The sequence below is a fragment of the Bufo bufo genome, chromosome 4 (genome assembly GCF_905171765.1).
Source record: "Bufo bufo chromosome 4, aBufBuf1.1, whole genome shotgun sequence".
Lineage (NCBI taxonomy): Eukaryota > Metazoa > Chordata > Amphibia > Anura > Bufonidae > Bufo > Bufo bufo.
The window spans coordinates 276,914,779-276,929,370 of record NC_053392.1 but is presented as its reverse complement, the minus strand read 5'-3'; the positions used below and the strand labels follow the sequence as shown (position 1 = coordinate 276,929,370).

At 41.0% G+C, this 14,592-nt stretch overlaps 1 protein-coding gene across 4 annotated transcripts in view; it reads right to left on the bottom strand.

Moving 5' to 3' along the window:
- Positions 1–14,592, bottom strand: part of ADGRB3 (adhesion G protein-coupled receptor B3) — a 1,057,188-nt gene that overhangs the window by 467,155 nt on the left and 575,441 nt on the right. The gene's annotated exons all lie outside the window — the stretch shown is intronic.

The following is a 14,592-nucleotide window of genomic DNA, read 5'->3' as shown; positions in this document are numbered from 1 at the left end:
ATTTGCCCTACACTAACTAATCAAATGTCAAAGGAACGTCATTTCTGAAGGAAACAAAGCATGCCCATAGTGAGTGACGTGCTTTCCATTCTACAAGAGAAGTTTCATACTTATATGACAATATAAGTATTATATTATATTGTATTATATAGTATATTGATTAGTTCAAATAGTGGAGTCTTAAAAAATGAACACAGTGTAAAGAATAGCTCACACACAGATGTAGCACAAACTTCTTTAGAAATATATAATAGAAACCTTTGAAAATCCAGCAGTAGTGAAAGGATATCAGATGTTCTTAGGAATTTCCAGTATGAAAAGACAGAGCCACAAGGCAGACAAGTCCCAAGATCCTTACATTGGAGAAAATGAGATTACAATATATCCATTGGTGAAGTCTATTGCGCTCAGCAAGTGATCCAAGTTAAGACAAATGCCCTGGAAGAAGCCTTAACAGTGAAACTCAATTTGTGCAATGATGCTGTGCCTATCACTGTTTTTATAAATGTGGACATGACCAAGTTCTATAACTTTTTCCTTAGGTTTACCTGCTAGTGGTGTGGTTTTTAGTCTGGAAAGTTCAAATAATGCTACGACCTCCCTTGTGCTACTAATGGACAATTGTATCTACAGCTCATAACAGTTGTGGGGCTACATGCAGGTGACCTGGAAACCATATGTGGCACCCAGGGCACTGTTTAGGGAACACTGCTCTATTGTCCGCACAGTAGGCAGGAACACACAGACAACTTTTTGGGGAAAATTAGTTTCTTAAATAACAGCAATTTCCTGGCTGCAGAGAGCCTTAATAGTGGTGTAGAACACTGTGCCTTGCATAGGGAGTCTGCTTTGGTAGTGAAATAATACTGTGAGTCCGCATGAAATGCAGATGACAGGCGTCACACTTAGAATCACTGCACACTTCACTTATTTGGGCAGTCACGGGGCCAAAACTGACCAAATAACTCAGCCTTCAATGTTAGCGCCAAGAAGAAGCGCACTCCTTTTACAACTTCATCAGCTGATACCACATAGATGTCTACATACCCTGTTCTATTAAATGCTTATACAAGTAGAGCCCCCCCCGACAGAGTGGAGAGGCTGTCAGCAGTATGTTTGTGTTGACGTCAGTGATTATTTTGCCCTTCCTCTGATCCATCCAAACAATAACCCACAAAAGACGCATTCCTATCTGTGAAGCATACGCCTACACTCGGTCAGCATTTGGTCAGTTATTCATCAGTATTGCTTATGCCAAAAATAACAGGAGTGGATCCAAAACAGAGATGACACATGAACGGAATAGTTGCATGTCTTCTGTGTTTTGTACCCATTCCTGCTTTTGGTTACCAAATCATAAGCCAAATCTGATAGGACCATACAGGCCTTACAGCTGCTACACAGACAGGATCCGTTGTGTGTCTCATTTTACCTTCCTTCTGACAGATAAGAAGAAGTATGATAAGAAGTATGAATAAATGATGATGTCAGCCAAGACCAAAAAGGTTAAATAGTGGCCCAGTCATAATGTGGGGAAGGTGGGAACAGCATGAGAAGTCCACAGAGTGGCGCTATGACATAGTGGTGAGGTGGGAGCAGCATAAGGAGACCACAGAGTGGCCAAATAACAGAGTCTGGAGGTGGCGGAAGTATCAGGAGGCCACAGAGTGGCACAATGACAGAGTGTGGTGGTGGCGGCAGCATCAGGAGGCCACAGAGTGGCTAGGTAATATAGTGTGGAGGTAGCAGCAGCATCAGGGGACCACAAAGTGGCCCAATGAAAGAGTCTGAAGGTGGCGGCAGCATCAGGAGGCCACAGAATGGCACAATGACAGAGTGTGGAGGTGGCAGCAGCATGAGGAGACCACAGAGTGGCCCAATGACAGAGTCAGAAGGTGGTGGCAGCATCAGGAGGCCACAGAGGGCACAATGACAGAGTGTAGAGGTGGCATCAGCTTGAGGAGGCCACAGAGTGGCCCAATGACAGAGTCTGGAGGGGGCGGCAGCATCAGGAGGCCACAGAGTGGCACAGTGACATATTGTGGAGGTGGGTGGCAATACCAGAACCCGATGAAGATGGTGGGTGAAAGAAGGAGAACTTGGCATCAGATGTGTAGCATCAGGCGGGTGGCAGCATCAGAAAAGTAGCTGAGGCAGGTAGCCAGAAGAAACCGTTCTCTTTTGTCAAAGTGTTTCTGTGGCACCATGGATGATCTAGTCTGATGCATCAGGCATTGGTGGGTGGAAATCCTGGCTGATCCTCGCCAGATTCATCTTGACAAAGATCAGTCTCTCCACATTTTGGGTGGACAGGCGAGTTCGTCTTGGGGTAACTATGGCCCCTGCTGCACTAAACACCCGCTCTGATGCCACTCTACAGGGCAAACTCTGCTAGTTGCTGCCACAAATCCAGTTTGGCTGCCCAGTAGTCCAGCGGATCTTCAATGTGGGGTGGCAGGGTGCTGTCCAAGCATGCCGCCACCTGCTGGTTCAGGTCCTGCTCTTTGTCTAGCTGCTGGTGAGTAGTTTCTTCACTATGCGGGTGAAGGAGGCTGCTCATCAGCGACTCTAGACTCAGGCTGATGCTGATGGAGCTGGTACTGCTCCTACCACCCCACCCCTCCCCAGTAGCCATGGCAGTGCAACGTGAGCACAGAGAGCCCTCCCGTTCAGACCGATGAGAGGATGGACGATGGTGCAGATAGGCAGCGGCCAAGTGACTACAAAGGATGTTTCTACAGTAGTTCAGCTTGTCCTCCCTCTCAGTGGGTGTAAAAAAGGCCCCCATTTTGGACTGGTAGTGAGGGTCCAACAAGGTGGAGAGCCAGAAGTCATCCCTCTGCCGAATGGTGACAATTCAGCTGTCACTACTCAAGCAAGTGAGAATGCCTCAGAGGGACTCCCTGCCTCCATCTCCACTGCATATTGCCACGGTGTGCCTGGGTCATCTGCCACGTCTTCCTCATCTCCCTCTTGCTCCTCCGGCTGCTCCTGCTCCTCCTCTCCTGTCACCTGGGTAGAAAAACCACCCATTTGGAGCTTGTGCTCCAATGTCATCCTCCTCCTACTCCAGTTCAGTCTTCACAGGGCTCATGTGGCCATGAGATCTAGGTGCCACGTCTCCGGCATACTGACCAGCCATATTTAGCAGCATCTGTTCCAGGACATTTCTCATTCCTGGCGACTGAGAAATAACGTGGCAACCTCAAAGGGCATGAGCAAATAGCAGGTGTCATGCATGAGCTGCCACTTGCTGACATAGCAGTTACACAGGGGAGTACTCCTGTCCGCCTGGATCATCAGGAAATCATTGATGGCATTTCTCTGTTCGTACAGTCTGTCCAACATATGGAGAGTGGAATTCCAACGGGTGGAACTGTCAATTGTCCCTGCAATGGAGGCTGAGAACACGGTGGAGGATGAGGAGGCAGAGGCGGACATTGTCGCAGGACCAACAGCGTAAGAACGTGGAGGCGGAAGCGGCTTCACCTGGCCAAGTTGCTGGTGTGGCTGTGCAGGAACCACATTCACCCATTGGGCCGTAAAGGACATATACTGTCCCTGGCCATAGTTACAGCTCCACAAGTCGGTGCTGCCAATCACTTTGGCAGACACCGACAGGCTCAAGGACTGGCCCACCTTCTGTTCTACATATTTGTGCAGGGCTGGTACTGCCTTTTTTGGCAAAGAAATGACGGCTTGGGACTCTCCACCTCAGCTCGGCACAAGCCATCAGTTCTCTGAAAGGTGCAGAGTCCACCACTTGGAAAGGGAGGGATTGCAGCACCAGCAACTTGGACAGGAGCACATTCAGCTTCTGCGCCGTTGGATGAGTGCACGCATACAGTTTTTTCTTGGCAATTGCTTCGGTGATCGATTGCTGACGGAATGACTGACGAAGTGTAGGAGGAGAAGGAGCATCAGGATCATCAGATGGTTGGAATGACAGACAGCTCACTTCAACTGAGTGAAACCGGGTGCGTGCCACTGGGTGGTGCAGTGGTTGCTACAGCAGGCTGGACCAGCACATCGGAGCCACGGTTCTCCCAGGCCACTCTATGGCGATGCAGCATATGTTGACGCAGGGCCGTAGTGCCAACATTGGCACCCTGGCCACGCTTCACTTTCTGCCCACAGATTCTACATATGGCCATGTTCACCTCCTCTGGCGGCTTAAGAAAAAACTGCCACACCACCGAGTAGGTGATTTTACCACCAACACTACGCACTGACTGAATGCTACCAACACTGCCTCCTTGAACCCCTGCACCACTACTTCCCGGGCAGGTAGGCTCCCGCGAAGCGGCTGGTCTAACCCTGACCTCCCACTGCTGCCACCCTGCTGAGTCCTGGCCACGCTAGCGACTTGCTGGCTCCGCTGCTGGCTCACGGGCAAGCTTCCACCCTCTTCTGATGATGATGATGAAGCCCCTTTGTCACCCAGCTCCCAAGTGCAATCTGCTACATCATCATCATCGAGTACTGTCTGCAGGTCACTAATGTCCTCCTCAACGGTCTCTGGGTCAGGAGCCTGACTGCTCGCAACACCAGCTCCCACGCCACTCTCCTCATCACTACTTGCCCGCCTAGTGGAGGAAGCGGCGGATGTCTCCTCCAGATCTTGGCTGAGCAGTAGCTTCTGACTGTCCTCTAGTACCTTGTCCTCGCTGTATAGTGGAGCTGGGCCCACAGCATACAATACTTCTGTGGCTCTGGGAACAGAAAAGGACAGAGACAGGTTGAGGACAAGTGAGGGTGCAGGGCCTGCTTTAGGTCCATGCCAACTAAGGGTTGTGTCTGACGAACCCACTGACTCTTGGCTGGGGGTGTCTGATGTCACTTGTGGCAAAGTCGAAGATCGAGTCAACCACTCAAGAACCGCTCTGTTGCTGCTCACGACCGCTAGCTGAGCTTGGAAGCTCAGGCCTCTCAAAGTGACCCCTGCTGCCACGTCCCCTTACTTTGCTGCGACATCTGCCTGCGCCTGAAACATTTAGGCCTCTGCCACTCCCCTATGCAGGGCCTGGCACATCTCTGCCTGACATACTGTTAGATCAAATAAATAAAAAGGAAATTAAAACATCCCTCAAAAGCCTTTACTACAAATAACTGCACCGCTGAGGGTTTTTTTTTATTTTCTTTTTGCGCTAATACACGTCACAAAAAGCTTAACAAGAAATAACTGCACCGCTGAGCGGCAATTTTTTTAAATCTTTTTCCACTGTAGGAAGGTAAAAGGGGTCATCATTGATGGTAGATATGTGTCACCGAGGTTCGTTGCCTCGGTGAAGTAAGAGCCAGTATTTTCATGTGTCAGCGGCAGCTAATGCTGATTGACACTTTGCTATTTAGTATGACTGTAAATAGCTGATCCGGGATGGCTCTTACTGGGAGTACTCAAAGTGCTGTGGGTGACTACTCCCCACGTTCAAGGCCGGGTATTGGCAGGATTAAAAACAACAAACAGCACTGTCAGGTGGTGTGAATTACCTCCCTCTGACAGTGGAGCTCTGGAAATCTCTGTGCTGAGGTCTGAAGATCGGGTGTTAGACGAGCAGGCCGCCTTAAAGCCTGCAATTGGACTTTCTGAGGGTGAGCATTCATGCAGGTGTGAATTGACTCCCAGGATACCAGGTGAACTTTATTTAGTTTTTCTGTGTGTGAACAAGCATTAAGCCTGAAAAGTGACTGTTGTGTTATGTTATAAGTGTGAATAAACACTAAAGAGTGATTAACAACCTGGTCCTTTGCCTCTATACTGCATCCGCAAACCTGCCTACCAGAGCGAATCCCTACACAGCAAAAACACCCTACAAACTACAGATAAGTTCACCGCAGTGAGTGGCAAATGTATTTTTTTCTTTTGCACTAATGCACGTCACAAAAGCCTTTCCAATAAATAACTACACAGCTGAGTGGCAAATATATTTTTTCTTTTTCCGCTAAAACACCCCACAAAAGCCTTTACTACAGATTACTGCACCGCAGAGTGGCAAATGTATTTTTTCTCTTTGCACTAATACACGTCACAAAATTCTTTACAAGAAATTACACAGCTGAGCGGCAAATATGTTTTTTCTTTTTGCGCTAAAACACCCCACAAAAGCTTTTATTACAGATAAGTGCTATGCAGAGCGGCAAATATATTTTTAATTTTTCAGCTAAAACACCCCACAAAAGCCCGCACAAGGGCAAATAAGACATATAAGTATTTCCTTGTAATAACCCCTGTTAATGCCTGTATCAAACAGCACTTGCACCCTAATTAGAACAGTTTGCTGGAATTACAGAGCTGTATAATGGCAATATGGGTGCACAGCCAGTGCTGCAAGTTCTAATAAGAATGTTCCTATTGCTCACTATCCTTTCCCTACACCTTGAATAATCTTTTCCTGCACTTGTAAATCTTTAGTTTTTTAGCACAATGACAATTTATCTATCACTGTCCCTAGCGCCTGCAGACACGTCTCTCCCTGCACTAAGTACGCTGGTGAATGGCAGAATCTAAGATGGCTGCCGTATTTATACAGCTGTGACATCACAGGGCTGGCTGGCTGCTGATTGGCTGTATGCATGTCAGTATGAGTTATTCCGCCTTCCCAGACTTCATTTCTCCATGTCCTCACACGTGCAGAAGCCATTTTAAGAAAAATGTGATTCTTTACTACGAAGCGTGAGGAAATTTGCATTCGGTGCAAATCTAATGTTTCCAGTTGTCAGCTTCAATTCTCTCATCTCTATTTGTGATATCTATAGTGTACGTTCTACAAGAAGGAACATTTGGGCCTTTTAAAGCACAGTGCTCCCTCAAAATACAATTTCCACAAGATACAATGAAAGTGAGTTACAGCTCCCAGCATCTGTTCTGGACTGTTGTTTGTAAGGACTTTCTTAAATCTTAATTTTATTTTATCTTGGGGGACATTTTAGTGCTTTGGGACCAATTTATAGTTTTCCATAGAGTTATGAACTAATGTTACAATGTTTTCATTATACAATGTCCTGGAACTAATTAATAATGTAACTTGAGGGACCACTGTATGTACAGTTAGTATACAACTGTGAATGAATTCTGAGGACAGAAGATTATGTTTTAATTTAGAAACATTCTTCTCTATTCTCATTTAAATTTATTTATGTTTTTATAGTAAAAATAAGAAGGTATTTTCAGCTTGAAAATTCAAGACCAAAGAAGGACTTAACAGTGGCAGTAGATGTTTGGTGTCTAAGAGAAACCATTTAGCAGGGCTGAGAGAGAGGTGAAATTACATATTTGCCTGGAGCCATGTGTCAATAGTATGGCTCAACCACTTCTAAATCATTAACTGCTACTTTCAGCAGGAACTTATTGGATGTAATTTCATCTATTATTTTAGGTTCCATAGAGCATCATACTAACATCATACAGGAGTCATATTCGGAAGGCAGGTGATTGTCCTTTTGTATTAGAAATGTAACCTCTCCATCTTTTCTTCCCTGCCTTTCACTATAATAAACACTTTTGTATGCTCTGTATCTTACATTCTTAATAGAAATTTCTTTAGACAGATTTAAAAAAAAAAACATTTGACCTTTTCCTACTAAAATAAAGCATAAATTGTGACTGTCAAGAAAAACACACATAATAATCCAATATGCCAGAAAGAGGTTATAAAAACATTGATGGTCTTCAAATGTTTGGTATTCCTTAAATTTTGGAAGGTTCTTAAAGATCAACAATTTTTTTGTTGACTTTTTGTTTTCTTCAGTTAGTCTAACTAAATGATTAATGTAATTCTATTAATGTGCTAGTGATTAATAATTAGAACATAATAATTATATATACACTTACACTGTTGTGCACTTAAACAACAGAAATAAGAACTTGGATTATCGCATAGTGACAGGAAACTGGCATGGGTGACCATTGGACCAACAATTCTGAACTGCTATCAGACAGGAATATGGCAGCTCACACCCAGCTTTGGAATATGCTTTTGCTGTGTCCTTGAAAGAGGACCAAGGAAAGAATATGGAAGAATATATTTTTTTATATTGAATTTTGTCATTAAAATATGAATTTATTAATAATTTGTATAGGTCCCCTTTTGCGGTGGTCATTTTTGCAAAAGGGTTATTAGAATCTGCCACCATATTGGATCCTTAAAGCTAGTGATGAGCGAAGCTTTGAAAATTTGATTCGATTTTCTTTGTATGGAGTAGGCGCAATGATGGAGAACGGTGATCATGCTGCCCCTTCATTTAACCCCTGAGATGCCACATTCAATAGTGATCACGGCATCTGATCCTCACATTCAGGTGCTCAGGGGGTTAATCCGGAGTTTAAAATAAAAACTACTCATCTCATCTACTTGATCACAGAAAGGACATTCGCTCCGTCTTTATTGAAGAAAACCTGCCAAAGGACTTGCGGTGAGCGTGATGATGTCACCACATGATCACGCTGGCTACGCACAGTTTTCTTCAATCAAGATGGAGCTGATGGCCTCTCCGCGATCAAGTGGATGAGATGAATAGAATTTTATTTTTTTACCCATCATTTTAGGAAAAATTGATTTGTTACAATGAAGCTTGAGGAAATTTGGCTTTGTGGCGAATCACATTTTTCCTAAACTTCGGATCAAATTCTGATTTGGATGCTTCAATATGCTCAACACTACTCAGAACAATCAACTATCATTTCCTCAGTTATTAATAAAAAAAAGTGTCAGTTTACTATAGTTTTTTGAGAAGCTAGCACTATAAGAATTAGATGAATTCTTAAAAAAGAACAGATGAATTCTTAGAATTAAATAGCAGAATTAAATAATATTAACACTTCTGTAAAAGAGTAAAAGTTTGGTTCTCACTCCCCTTCCCTTACTTCCCATTCCCACCCATCTATTGGTTAAACTTGATGGACTTATGTCTTTTTTTAACTGTACTATGCAACTATATAATAATAATAATAATAATAATAATGATGTAATAATCATAATGATGATTATTATTATTATTAATCGAACTCTGATCAGTTATTTAAATTATAATTTAATTACCATGCATTATTTACTTAATAATGACTGAATACCCTCACCCAATGACACCTAACATGATATTAAATCACTGATTTACATTTTAAAATAAAGTAAAAAAAAATATCTGCACATTTTACAATAACATTCTGCAAAAAAAAAATGCTAAAAAGAGGAATGGATGCTTTGATGCCTTGTACTATGTATCTTATGTACTATGGGTCACATTTATTAAGACCAGCGTTTTAGACACAGTTCTTAATAAAGCACTAAACTGGTGGTAGCTCTGCCAAAGTTATGAAGGGGCGCAGGCCGCTAAATAACTTCGGCACATCCAGCTACAGTTTCTGAGCTGTCTTACATTTAGACCATTTTCTACACCCAAAACAGGCGCAGAAAATGATTAATAAGATGGGCCTGCAGGCCCATCCCCTTTTCCGCCCACAATTTTAGAACTGGCATGAGAAAGGTGAAGTCGCAGATAGTGGCGCAACTAACTATTGCACCACTATCTGTGCCTGAAATATGCCTAAATTAGGCATATTTCAGCACAGTAAATGACCCCCTACATTGTTGGTTTAATTTATTCTTGAATATCATTCATTTGGGTATATTATAATTTTGTTTTGAATGTATTCATGATACAGATGCCATAGAGGTACATGCATCCTATACTTTACAGTACCTCGCTATGCATTTAGCTTCATACTGAGGCATACAGATTTTTTTTTTCTGTTGGAAACAAAATCAAGAAAGACATAATCCTGACATGCTCCATTGGAATTGACGTGGTCCATGCTTCTAGAGAAGAGTATCTTGATCCATAAAGAGTCTGAAGGAGCCTAAATAGCAGTGCAAGGAATAGGCTCTTTAATAGCGCCATGCACTGTCACAGTCTCTGTTCCAGTGTTTTTGAGTCATTTGGCTAAAATGTTCTTCACATTTAAAGATCAGATAAAAACAATATGAATCAAAGGGTCTTATTGTAACAGTTCTGATTTTTCCTAACCTTCTAATAAATAGCCACAAATAAAAGTTCTAAATGTGGTGTAAGTATGTCTAAACCTTGCAGATTGTTGAATATATTTCATGCATTTGTGGAATACTGTAATCCTACTGTAAGTAGATTTAAAATAGCTTTAACACAATTTGAATGTAATGAGATTGCTAAACTAAAAACAAATGTTTATTCAACTCACAAAGTACTAATGCTAATTTTCATGCCCTGATGATTTTGTTGTCAAATATAATTCCCAAACATTTGATTAATGATTGACTCCTATTATACTTACATGGTTTGGGATTTTTGCATGGTAACGCAAACCGGGCATTGGAAATTTCAATTCTATACATAGAATATTTTAAAATGCTATTTGATATGGGAATTTTTGGTAGCTGAAGTCCCACCAAATCTGCACTTTTTATACTTATACTAAAATGTTCTTATGTGTGCCAATAACTAAATTGGTGTCTAGCCTAGAAACCAACATAGTACAAACTCTACTTAGATGTTTAATCTTTTCTGACCCTTCAAAATTACCCACTATGTACTTCAACTCTATTCTCATTTATGCAACTTTAAAAATCTGGAAAGAACCTATGTTCCACATATCCTTCTTTACTTCTCCAAATCTAAGATTTCCTTTCTGTATATGATAGCAATAAAGACCTGTTCCTTACCACGAGGGATCACCTCCCTCTTTAGACCTAGTAAAACAGTGTTTCAATTCTACAAACATGAGCACACTGCCATATCATTTGTGTAACTCAATCAAAACAGTCCTTCCCCACGGCCAGACAGACACATGCAGGATGTGGAGCCACAGTTATTGGCCTCCATCATGTGATCAGCTGCGTGTCTGACTGGAATGCTGTACAGCGCTGAATTAAAGGTCCTGCTGATCCTCATCTCCTCAGAAGTGCATAGTGCTCAATTATCGCTATTCTCTGTCCCCCAAAGGTCTTTGAATGAACTCTTGGGGGACATATTCTGTGGCAGAAATAACTTAAAAAATAAGTAAAAATATTTTAAAAATGTTTTATAATAAAATACAAATAAAATAGAAAAGGAAAAGTGCAAAAGAAAAGAATGTGATGTTGCAAAAATATATAAAAAAATAAGTGAAAAATAATAAACAATAATTAAATACAAATACAAAGTGAAAATGCTCACGCCAACCAAAATCGTCGCCGTTATCACCCTGTTCATGTGAAATTATGCATATTATATATCAAAATAACACAAAATAAGGAATGCATTTTAATAAATTATTTTGGTGTCAGTTTGCATATTTAAAAGCAAGGAGATATTAAAAAAATACTTTAAAAAAATGGTTTGCAGTGTTCCCCAAATTAACAAAAAAAACGAAAAATAAAGTTTCAAACTATATTAGAAAGCCCCATGTGTTACGTACAAACATTATTTTGGTAGTCCAACAATTAAAAAAAACTGTTAAACCACTACATGCGCTAAACGAAAAAAAGAGTTAACCAATGGGTGTTTACCTCGCTAGTAAGGGAAACTCTTTACTGGTTATTTTATGGTGCCCGACACACAAATATAACCTATAATTGAAGGCTGAGAGGCAGTAATAACCAATGAGCTCTTTCCTCTGCAGTGAAGGAAAGCAATCATTTATGAAGAGGAGGCAGGATGGCAGGAAATGTTGCCACTTAAGCACCTATTGCACTGCAAGATTTTCAGGCAAAATTCCTGGGAAGTGTTCATAGCATAAATGGACTATATAATCGTGCCATTGATCAGCCACTAAACTAGCAATCACTCGTTTGTTGGCTCATTTGCATCTTAAATCAGAATGAAAGGTAATGATTATCATCAGCACATCTTTCTGTGTAATTAGAAATGTGCTGCCAATAATCAATAGAACTGAATGAGGAAGGAAAGATTGCAGTAGCAATCATTCCTCTCATTCACTTTGCATTAATCTATGTAATAGGCAGATGCAAATGTGCATTTTTTAAAAAAAAATAGAGCAATGTGACAGTTCTGCACCAGACCAAAAACAGGCTGTGCAGCCTAATCTTGAACCTTGACTTGATTTGAGAACCTTTTAGTTCTGTCTCGCCCACCAAGGATTGTTATCCTTGATTAATAAACAGCTTACATTTCTTGATATTCTACTTCTCTTGTGCTATAAAGACCCTTTCATTGGCTTGATTGTCTCCACCAATAATGAACAAATCATAGCTGTTTTAGCTGCCTTTTAACGTTAATTAGATGTTGTTACCAGGGTAAGCTGCTGAATCCACATACTGGGCAACCATTTAATACATGGTCACATTTAGTGATGAGCGGCAGGGGCTATATTCGAATTCGCAATATTTCACAAATATTTGGGCGAATATTCGTCATATATTCGCAAATTAGAGATTATTCTCTTGATCACAAAAAATCAGCAATGTGCTATTCACATAATGCGTGAGAAATTCAGGCGTGGGTCACTATTGCTTCATTTTCCAAGCTGTTAGAAGTTTCCTGAGACTGGCGTAAATGGTTGGCATGGCAGAAGATTAAAAATGGCTTTATATGCAGTTAGAGTGCTCCAATATATTCCCGATTGCGCAAATCTCCCACTAACGATGCAAACATTTTGGCGCAATACGTGAAACTTCACATTTTAGCAGGTCTGCATATATGTATGGACAGCAGAACCTATCACACTACCTGACACACTGCACTGCAACAGCTACACTATATCAGGATATAACCTACACTGACTATCTCCCACTAACTATCTGTATTATATATATAAGCTAACTATCTAATGTAGTGTGGAAAGCACAGAGCACAGCAATGACACTGCTGTCTCTCTCATAACTTAAAAAAACTGTAGAAAATGACTGCTGGGGAGGTTCTTATATAGTAAGGGGTAGACAACTTTCCTATTGGTCGCTAGGGATGTTGCTAAGCTCAGACAAAGACATTGCAGCCTTCTCATTGGCCCACAAGCAAGAAGGGAGGTTACTGATGAAAAAAAATCAAGAATATTCGAAATTATGAATATATCACTATATTCTAAATATTCGCCGATATTTGCGATTAATATTTGCGATTCGAAAATTCGTGATCAACACTAGTCACATTCCTTGAAAAATAGGAGCCATTTTTTCCCCCAAAATTTAATAATTCAGAATGTATTCTTAACACTCTAGAGCAGTGATGCCCAACCTGGAGCCCTCCAGCTGCTGCTAAACTACAAATCCCAACATGCTCTGATAGCTGTAGGCTGTCCGGGCATGCTGGGAGTTATAGTTTTGCAACACCTAGAGGGCCGCAGGTTGGGCATCCCCGCTCTAGCATATACTTGATACTATAAAAACATATTGTAGTATAGTATTACTTTATGGTCAAGTACTTAACCACAAAGTAAGATAAATAAAATGAATTTGAGCCTTTTATTACATGAATTTATAGTATAATTTATTATTACATTTAAAATGTCAAAAAGTGATAGTTGCTGAATATTTTGTTATATGTGCTGCATAGTTTTCAAAAGCCTCTGGAGTGAGCATCCCAGTACTTTATAGAATAAGACTTAGGGTGGGTTCATATTAGCGTTAAGGATTCGGTTATGGCTTTCCGGTATAACATGAAAATAACGGCATACCTAGACAGAATGCAAAATGAAAGCCTTTAACAGGCATTCTGTTTGCTTTCCGTCCTAATAGAAGTCTATAGGAAAGCATAACGGATACGTCTGGGTTCCGTTATACAAGATGGAAAACAAAGTCCTGTCGACAGGACTTTGTTTTCCGTCTTGCATAAGGGGATCCAGACGGATCCGTTTTGATTCCCATAGACTTATATTAGGATGGAAAGCAAAAGGAATGCCTTTTAAAGGCTTCCGTTTTGCATTCCGTCATAATGCAAGTCTATGGGCAGAAGAACGGATCCGTCCGTCTTATCGATTCCATTAATTTCCGTTAAAACTATGTTATAATGGAAAGCCAATAACGAAATCCCTAACGCTAGTGTGAACCCACCCTTACTTACACAATACCATGGTTCTTTCTTTTGGCAGTGGGCGATGTAATGAAAGAAAATCAGAAGTCTGAGGCACTGAGGATTTACAATTTACAACTTTTGCTTTTGAACAGTAAAAATAATGAAATATGTGAAATGACTTTGGAAGCGTGAATTCCACTGACAACTGTTGCCTTGATCAATCTCTGGTTTTGTGTTGAATGTTGTCAGAACGGCATGTGCACATATGCTGTCAATGAGCTGCTAGTTGTTTTAAAGGTTAAAACAAAACCACAGAAAGACTTGAGACTGGAAAAAAACAAGTGTGATTTACTAAAACAATCAGATTTATGGCATATGCTTGGCAGCTTTACAAATGATGAAAAATGGCACTAAAGGGAAATATGAAATATTATCTTAGGTAGAAGACATGCAAGAAGGGTGACATTTTCAATTATGTATGGAAAGATATAATTATTTATTACCATTAAAATGTGGTTTATATGCTAAAAACAGCAGATCCAACCCCTATCACATTTAATGAATAATTTACAGTACAAAATGACTGTGCTATATCCATATTTGATTCTTCTT